Consider the following 10,434-nt stretch of genomic DNA (forward strand, 5'->3'; position numbering starts at 1 on the left):
CCTTTTGTCCTTCATTTGGAAATTTCAAGATAAAATAATATGGAAATTTATAAATGAAAAGGAATAATGCTATATTCCCTTTAAATTTTTATAAAACCATAATTCATGTTTGATGTTTAAGATTAAGTTAAAAAAGGGTGAAATAATTTTTCAAATTTTCAAATTTTAGATCAAATTGCCCTTAAAAATCAGACGTAGAACATATATGTATCAGCTATTCCAAAACCATTTTACAGTTTTTAAAGGAACTTTCAGAACAGAACATTTAAGATACCAATTTCGTACTGCAAGGTTTATCAGTATAATTTTGGGAATTTCCCAAAGTAAAGGGTGTTAGTCGGAGAAAGATCTCCAACCCTTCCGGGATACATTATTCTGACTCAGAGTCAACTAGACTTTGCTCTTACTTTTAAATACTACTTGCTTAAGGGAGAAGCAGCAAATATCCCTTTTAAAGTCTTTAGTTTATCCATACATGGGATAGAGCCCTTTACCTCCAACATATCAGGCAAGCATAGGACCATTGAGAAGGTTATAATTGGTAGTGAAAAGTATTCTTTTTAAAATATTCATATTCATTTTATTTTTGTTTATTTGAAAATGAACTGTTACTCATTTAGACTGTTGTTCAATTCCTAGTAGTAACAGAAAACATAAATTTTTATATTTGGTTTAAAAATATTTTGGTTTGAAAAGTTAATCAGAATATTTAATCGAAAAGTATGTCTCCATGCACAATTATCCATCCCTCTACAGGACTTGTATCTTAATATAAAAACATCTTATTCTTAAAGTATCAACACTAACCATTACAAACAATTGATACTTAATTAAATAGGTTTAAGGATGAAAGACAAGAGAGGGAGAGAAATGAGAGGGGAGGGGATGGGGGAGAGAGAATAGAGATTGATGGAGTGAGTTTTCAGATAAGGGTTTAAGGTACTAGTCTTGTAGAGGGATATGTCTTCTTGTAAAGTTAATGTATTCAGTCAAAAAAGAGAACTTCTTGTTAACAATATGAATATGAGTAGGAATACAAACCAATTTTTTTTTTGGTATGCAAATCCAGTCTGAAAGTCCTTGTTTTAAATAATGGGTCTATTACATTTCAAAATTATTTCCAAGTCTGTAAAATGTTTGTGACCCCAGTGGCCGATCCAGGGGTTGGGGTTGGAACCCCCCTTTTTTTTTTTTAATGATAATGCATTTGAATGGGGATATATATTTAAAACCCGCACTTTCTCCTGGGTTGGATCCCCTTTTTTTTAAAGATTGCTGGGTCCGCCTCTTAACCCTTTCTCCCTTCCTATTTGGTAAAGACATATAAGATTGTGTCCATAGTACACAGATGCCCCATCCGCACTATCATTTTCTATGTTCATTGGACTTTGAAAATGAAGAAAAAACCTCTAATTTGGCATTAAAATTAGAACGATGATACCATAGGGAACATGTGTACTAAGTTTCAAGTTGATTGGACTTCAACTTCATCAAAAACTACCTCAACCAAAAACTTTAACCTGAAGAGGGACGGACAAACTAACAAACGGACGCACAGACAAGAAAACATAATGCCCATAAATGAGGCATAATAAATGTTTGCCTTGGAAAACTCCCTTAACAATTTGTATAACAACAGCCAGTCTAGACTGTCATAATTCAGTAACTTGCAAGTTATTTATCTATTCTTGATAGATATGACTGTTTCAATGCCACTTGTAGTACTCCTAGCTATTACAAGGCTGCCAGTTTTTATTGGTGGCAGAAGCCATATAAATGGCACCTGAAAAACCACCGACCTTCAGTGTCTGTAAATGTTGTCCTAAGTTTCTGTTGAAATGTTTGTACTGGTTTGAGGTATTGCTGATTAAAAGTGTTGACGTCTGATTAAACAAAAAACATCCTTTACCAAATTGTCCAATTCAAGGGGAGATAAACATATTAAAATAAATCCTTTACAACAACTTTGGATCAATATCTTATAACGGGTACTCTGATAATATTTTTGGAAAGATTTTCAGAAAAGCAATTTAAAAATGTGTTAAAGGTATATTCTCTAAATTAATAAAATAATTGGTCCAGTGATCAATGAAGAATGAAAAGATGAGATGTGGTCAATATGCCAATGAGATGTGGTTTTGAATAAAGCTAATAATGGGCTAAGAATGCCAATGAGATGTGCTAAAAATGCCAATGAGATGTGTTAATACAACTAATGAGATGCACTAAGAATGCAAATAAGATGTGGTATAAAGCTAATGAGATGTGCTTAGAAAGCCAATGAGATGTGGTAATAAAGCTTATGGATGAGTCAATAAAGTTAATGAGATACACTAAGAATGCAAATGAGTTGTGGTAAAAAAAGCTAATGAGATGCGCTGAGAATGCACATGAGATGTGGTAGTAAAGCTAGTTAGATGCACTAAGAATGCAAATGAGATGTGGTAATAAAGCTAATGAGTTGCATTAAGAATGCACATGAGATGTGGTAATAAAGCTAATGAGACGTGCTAAGAATGCCAATGAGATGTGCTAAGAATGCCAATGAGATGTGCTAAGAATGCCAATGAGATGTGCTAAAAATGCCAATGAGATGTGTTAATACAACTAATGAGATGCACTAAGAATGCAAATAAGATGTGGTATAAAGCTAATGAGATGTGCTTAGAAAGCCAATGAGATGTGGTAATAAAGCTTATGGATGTGCCAATAAAGTTAATGAGATACACTAAGAATGCAAATGAGATGTGCTAAAAATGCCAATGAGATGTGTTAATACAACTAATGAGATGCACTAAGAATGCAAATAAGATGTGGTATAAAGCTAATGAGATGTGCTTAGAAAGCCAATGAGATGTGGTAATAAAGCTCATGGATGTGCCAATAAAGTTAATGAGATACACTAAATGCAAATGAGATGTGCTAAAAATGCCAATGAGATGTGTTAATACAACTAATGAGATGCACTAAGAATGCAAATAAGATGTGGTATAAAGCTAATGAGATGTGCTTTGAAAGCCAATGAGATGTGGTAATAAAGGTTATGGATGTGCAAATAAAGTTAATGAGATACAGTAAGAATGCAAATGACTTGTGGTAAAAAAGCTAATGAGATGCACTAAGAATGCACGAGAGATGTGGTAGTAAAGCTAGTTACATGTACTAAGAATGCAAATGAGATGTGGTAATAAAGCTAATGAGTTGCATTAAGAATGCACATGAGATGTGGTAATAAAGCTAATGAGACGTACTAAGAATGCACATGAGATGTGGTAATAAAGCTAAGAAGATGTGGTAATAGTGCTAATGTGATGCACTCAGAATGTAAATGAGTTGTGGTATTTATGCCAATTACAATTTGGTAAGAATGCCAATGAGATGTAGTAAGGATGCCAATGAGATGTGCTAAGAATGCCAATGAGATGTGGTTAAAATGCCAATGAGATGTGGTTCGAATTCCAATGAGATGTGGTTCGAATTCCAATGAGATTTGGTAAGAATGCCATTGAGAACTATTAACCAGAGATTGAACCACAAGGCTGCAAGAGTTATCTTTCTTTCATGTAGATTTTATGTATACTTTATAGATGTAGGAAGATGTTGTGTGAGTGCCAATGAGACAACTCTCCATCCAAATAACAATTTATGTATACTTTGTAAGCTCCCCTACAGCTGATAGTTAACATTTTCAGCAATTTATGATTGAAGTTGCCCTTTCTTTTAATAAAATTATTTTATAAATAAACTTCTATAATTTAGCAAGTAGAAAAAGCTTGCTATAAATCTCAAATTCAAAATTTTCTGAAAACCCCCCAGTAAGTAACCACTTTTGATTTTTTTGCCAAATTAAAAAAAAGATATACCAGTAAAGGCACTAGCATAGAAGATGTGTGGAATCAAATAGGTAACAACTATAGTGATAATGAAATATTCTAATAATAACCAGTTTTAAATGTATTGACTTAATGGACTTATTGTATGATGTTATATGTGACCAGTCAGAATAGTGGACAATGAAATATTCAAATGATGGAACTGACTGACTTTTAGTGAATAGACTAAATTCAGGATCGAATAGCTTTGGAATTCGACCGACAAGTAAATATTGACACCAGCCTTGGAACCAGCAAGTGAATTATTGACATTTATATTGATGTGACCAGTATTCATGTAGATGGACAGTGCTAGTGGACTATAAACTGATAAATCTCACAGAAAGGCACATCACAACTGGGTCTGAAGCTGTTACATACAAAAGATGAGGTAATTATACTCAAAATACATAACATTACACTGAATGTGATTACATGTAGATGTAAAAAAGATGTGGTATGATTGCCAATGAGACAACTCTTAACAAGAGACCAAATTATCAAAAATTAACAATTATAGGTCACTGTGCGGCCTTCAACAATGAGCAAAGCCCATACCACATAGTCCGCTATAAAAGGCCCTGAAATGAAAATGTAAAACAATTCAAACGAGAAAATATAAACGGCCTTGCTAACTTGTGTACCAAAAATTAACGAAAAAACAAATATGTAAAACTAAAACAAACGACAACCACTGATGTTTATTAACCTTATATAAGCATTTAGGTTACTTTGAGTATTTTGAAAAAGATATAATAAATGTGTAATAGAGCCAAAGGTCTTCATAACAAAAAAATCAGCCTGGTAAATTTAAAAACAACATGTATGTACCTGATTGGATGTTTTATTATACTTGGGTGAAAAATTGTCCTACTTTTAATTATAATTAAAATTCCATATAAGCATTTTTAAGAATGTGGCTGTTCAACATAATTTTTTCTTCTTCAGATATCCAGGAAATAAGAATTGTATGTGATCTATTACAAGATCTGAGGACAGTAGGACCTGGAAGAACAATATTACCAACTTCAAGGTGAGTTTACAGTAAAACAAAATGGTAATAAACACATGTTAAATCGCTAAAATACTGAACTCCGATGAAAATTCAAAACAGAAAGTCCCTAATCAAATGGCAAATCAAAAGAATTGACTACAAATATCATATTGAATTAATTGGTACAAAAATGTACAGACATTTTCTTCTGTAGAAAATGATGGATTGAACCTGGTTTTATAGCGCTAAACATCCCAACAAATTCCATTATATTGACAACAATGCGTGAATAAAACATGATAGGTAAAAATGTCAAAATAAGGGTTCAGCAGTCAACACAGTGTCGCAATCTTAATCGCAACAAAAACAAACAAATATTTAATAAAGAAGCACTAAAAAGGAATATATCGATCACATTTAACAACCTCGTTCATTATGCTTGCTTATTTTTGTATTTTATTTATTTATGCCAAATAATAAATTGCTCCTGCAATTATACAATGGAAACTTGTTTATCATACTGTTAAAAGTCTTGGCCAAATTTATTTCAATGTTTGAATTTTGAAAAGAAACATTGATGCTACTTCGCAAGATTTAATACTCTCATTTCTGAGTTATAGGTTATGTTTAATGCAAAAATTAAAATGTCATGGTAATTATGCATGAAATATTTGCCACTGGACATTAAGCATACAACAATCAATCAATCTTATATGTATATATGGTATGAATAATTTCTGACATATCAATAAGAATTAAATCTGTTATTTTGTGAATTTAATTTCCATGTTTTAATTGACATTTTGTTGTTTCTCTGTAGATTAACTGCTTGGGAATTTACAAATCAACTGATATAGAAAAATTTTGCCATTTAGATGAACTTGGAAACATTATTGACAAACAATATAGTGTATTATTATTCTTGTTAAAATCAACAGAAAGAGAGAGAGAGGAAGGATAGGAGAGAGTCAATTGTAAAGATTTATGTCTTTTTTAACCAGACATGTCGATTACATTAGAATTTCAGAGACCTACAGTTCTCCCTAATTAAATGGTCATGAAGCAGTTTAATGTTAAGACTTTGATGTGACCAGCAAGAACAATCAGGCAGCTGCCATTGGTTTAAATCTCTTTTTTCGAAGATGTTTGGTTACATTAGAATAAATCTGTGTGGAATGTCAAAAAAAAGTAAAAAAATAATAATTTGTGGTATTTTGTAGTTTCATTATGCAATCTTGAATACATTTATGATTACTATTTAGAAAGAAATATAACATTAGAATGGAAATTGTATAAACATTTATTTGAGACAGAGTTTCACATTATTTCATTAAAATAATTAAATCCTTTTTCTGTGAATGAAGGACAAACAGGGAAAACAGACAAAGCTGCTATTCGATGAATTTCAAATTGTATTTATTCACATTTGATTGATTAGAGTTAAAGATTGACTACAAGTATTCAGCATAGTACAAAATTAAGGATGCACTGCAAGTGTATATTATCTTTATAGTTATCATCACACTATGGATCCAATCTAGATGTACAACACTCTTTTTTATAGTGTTCTGTAAATTATCAGGAACACCAGTTGTGATGAATGGGAAGACTGGCAGGCTGAGAAATGGGTATAAGGGGAGGGAATACCCCTGCTTATCTTTTCATACTGGTTAGTTCCTTTGGTCAAGGTTTTGTACAAATGTTGTTCATATCAGATGTATATTTGTTATTTGGAGCTCTGTAAAAAAAAAAAAAAAGAAAAAAAATGTAAAAAAGAAAAGAAAAAAAAAAAAATTGTGAACAGAGTTCTAGATAATAACTGGGTGGTATGAAATGTGGGTTAAATATTTTCGGTATATTTTAAGTGATTTTTTTTTTTATGCATCTGATATTTTTTGTGTATATAATGTTATGTTATTTTTTTATAGAATTGCTTTAGTTGCCTTCTTGACTAACATTTATTGGTGAATGGAGAGACTAGCAGGCTGAGATTGAGGCATAAGGGGAGGGATTACCCCTGCTTTTCTCTTCATACTTGTAAATTCTGTCACTGCACGGAAGGTCAACAATTAAGAATATATAAGTTTTTTTATGTATCAATGTAAGTTAGATAAGTTATATCAGATGTATATATAAAGTTAGATGAAAGTATTCTTTAGAGCTCTGTAAAAAAAAAAGGCTTGTAAACAGAGGTCTAGATAATGCATTAAGGGGTTTGGTTTGACATGGGGATTTCAAATTATATTTACAAGTCATCATCTACAAAAAATGCATCTGATATTATTTGCCCCCAGCCCAGTTTCATGTCCCAAATATAATGACTGCAGAATAATGGCAACAGCTTAGTCAACACCCTTATTTAAAGTTTCTGATTCACTTCCATTCCCAACCCCACCCCCACCCCACTGTCCATGAAATTGATTAAATTGAACTTAAATTGTACATGTTATAATCACAATATGATATACAGTATTATTAATCAAGTAAAATACTGCAAGTAATAACCCTGTTTGTTCATGACAATTGAACATGTGAAATATCTGTTACAATAACACACCCATGCTTTTTCCCTATTGGGTTTTTTAATGCAGGGTGCATGTTTTTCTATGATTTGTCATATTTTTGTCTTCTCTTTTAATAAAGACCATGCAATTACATTGAAATGTTTCTGTTTTGTTGAAAAATTGAAAGGTCCTTATTTAGTTCCTCTTCAAAGGTACGAGTTTGTTACAAATATCTTGACCCTAGCATAATTCATCAGTTTGGATGATTGACTCTGTCCTTGAAGCAAGGTCAGAAAGAAAACTGGTATTTGCAGCTTCAATGCCAAGGACACATCATTTAGGAGAAGTACTCGTCTGTCATATTTGTTTTTCATGAACTATTTCTGTTAATAGCTTTCTTGGTTTGAATTATCTCCCCTTGTTTTGTCCTGGGCATTATATAGTCAACTTCCTGATATACAATATGGATTTTGCTCATTGTTGAAGGTTGTATAGCAACGTTTACGGCTGCTAATAATCAGCCTTATTTGAACTTTGGAGCATCGATAGACTAGTTGTCTCATATGTAATCATACCACATCTTATTTTATAGACTGGTTGGCTGGAATCAGAATATTGATTAAGGATATGTTGATCTAGTTGATTTTGAGGTTAAAATGTTGAAGCCACAGACCAAAAATGGAAGTGAAAGGTTTTTGTCGAGCCTTCGACTTTAGTTGAAAAGTGAGACTAAGCAATCCTACATTCCGTTCGCGGCGTCCACAAATATTCACTCCATCATGTTAAAGTTTTTGAAATTTTAATAACTTTCTTAAACTATACTTGATTTCTACCAAACTTAGACAGATGATTGTTTATTGTCAAAAGCTAGTATCCAGAGGTAAATTTTGTAAAAATAAAATTCCATTTTATCTGTATTTTACTTATAAATGGACTTAGTTTTTCTGCTGGGAAACATTACATTCACTCTGTGGTTAAACTATCCTGGGTTTATACCAAACATGGACAGAAGCTTGTTTATGATCATAAGATAGTTAATCCAGAAGCAATTTTTGTTAAAAAAAAATCCATTTTTTCAGTATTTTACTTTTAAATGGACTAAATGTACTGTTATACCACTGTCCCAGGTTAGGAGGAGGGTTAAGATCCCACTTACATGTTAAACCCTGCCACATTATTTATGTATGTGCCTGTCCCAAGTCGGGAGCCTGTAATTCAGTGGTTGTCGTTTGTTTATGTGTTACATATTTGTTTTCTCGTTTGAAATGTTTTACATTGTCTTATCGGGCCCTTTTATAGCTGACTATGCGGTATGGGCTTTGCTCATTGCTGAAGGCCGTACGGTGACCTATAGTTGTTAATGTCTGTCATTTTGGTCTCTTGTGGACAGTTGTCTCATTGGCAATCATACCACATCTTCTTTTTTATATTAGATTTTCTGCTAGGAAACAACACTTTCACTCTGTGGTTAAAGTTTTAAAATTTTTAATAACTTTCTTATACTATTTTGGATTTGTACCAAACTTGGACAGAAGCTTGTTTATGATCATAAGATAGTCTCCAGAAGTCAATTTTGAAGAAAAGAAAAAATCCATTTTTTCAGTATTTTACTTTAAATGGACTTAGGTTTTTTGCCAGGAAACAACGCTTTCACTATGTGGTTAAAGTTTTTAAAATTTTAATAACTTTCTTATACTATTTTGGATTTGTACCAAACTTCGACAGAAGCTTGTTTATGATCATAAGATAGTATCCAGAGGAATATTTTTATTGATTTTTTTCCTCATTTTTGTTGAGCCTGTGATTAACAGCAAACGTAGGTGAGACACTGGGTTCAGTGGAACCCTCACAAATATTTTGGTGAACTTCAAGGAATTTTGCTGCAATTTAATCTTTATTTGGATTAATTGGCTAGTGGTAGTGCATTAGAGAACCACAACCTTCGACAGGAAAACTGACAATTATAGTCAATTAAGATAAGTCGAGTGCACTTGCCACATGCAGGGTTAGAACTTACAACCTCAGCGTTGACAGGCTAGTGATTTCAGTACTTGAACTACTATCACTTATACACCACCAAGACCTCACCTAAATTGGGATATCTGTTATTTAATGAGAAAGCTCCTATCAAATATGATGTCTTTAAGTTTAATGTCACATATACCAAAACAAACTAAAAGCAGTGCAGAAGCAGTATTGTCGCACACAGAACCTTGCTAGGAACTAAACTTGGATATGGTAAATCAATACATGGAAACCCCCAAATAATTTGTTAGTCCACATATAAAGGGTCCTAGTAATTCATTTCTGGACTGTATCTTTGGAACATTTCACAACAATTGTGTCTATGTTTGTGGTATGATTTCAGCAATAGTTAATGTATAAGTATAAAGTGCTATTCCAAATTATTCCATATGTTTTGTTTCCCAATTATTGGAGAGCCAACACATGAAACATCTCTGCTTAGATTACATGTAAAAGTTTGCTAATAAGTCAATTCAAGGAGAACCACAATTGGTAGGTCAGTGGTATTTGATATGCAGTTGTATAAGCATTGGCACATCTCAAGTTTATGGAGATTATTAGGCCCTGCCCCTTCAGTTGTGGTCTATTGACTTTGAAACTTGAGCTGAATTTACATGTTTAGTGATTGTCAGTAAGGTGTCGCATCTCATTTCCATTGCATTTTATTGGCCCAGCCCCCTCAGTCCTTTAAATTGCATAGTTTACATTTTGAAGTCGTGATTAGATCAGTTTATGATCACATTAAATTCAGAAATTATTGCGTGCATTTATTATTGTAATTTTTTCAGTTTAGACTTAAATGCGATTTTGAGAAAAAAAACCTGTCCAATTCATATAAAATATTTCAAAATGCAAGTTTAAATTATTTGATTTTACAACTCTGTCCCATTTTTGCAATAATAAAAACCTCGCAATAATTTCTGAATTTACAGTAACCAATAATGCTGTCAATGATATTTAGTATGCAATTGTAATAGCATTCCCTATTATATGACCCTGCCACCCATAGTTTATTGACTTTTGCATTGTTTAGATGGTA

At 32.4% G+C, this 10,434-nt stretch overlaps 1 long non-coding RNA gene across 1 annotated transcript; it reads left to right on the forward strand.

Moving 5' to 3' along the window:
- Positions 1 to 862: 862 nt before the first annotated feature.
- LOC143082234 (uncharacterized) lies at positions 863 to 7,523 on the forward strand. Its single transcript, XR_012980319.1, has 3 exons — positions 863 to 4,263; positions 4,821 to 4,905; positions 5,687 to 7,523. It is a non-coding gene; the product is annotated as an uncharacterized LOC143082234 (long non-coding RNA).
- Positions 7,524 to 10,434: the final 2,911 nt, after the last annotated feature.

Source organism: Mytilus galloprovincialis, chromosome 7 (genome assembly GCF_965363235.1).
Source record: "Mytilus galloprovincialis chromosome 7, xbMytGall1.hap1.1, whole genome shotgun sequence".
NCBI classification, from domain to species: domain Eukaryota; kingdom Metazoa; phylum Mollusca; class Bivalvia; order Mytilida; family Mytilidae; genus Mytilus; species Mytilus galloprovincialis.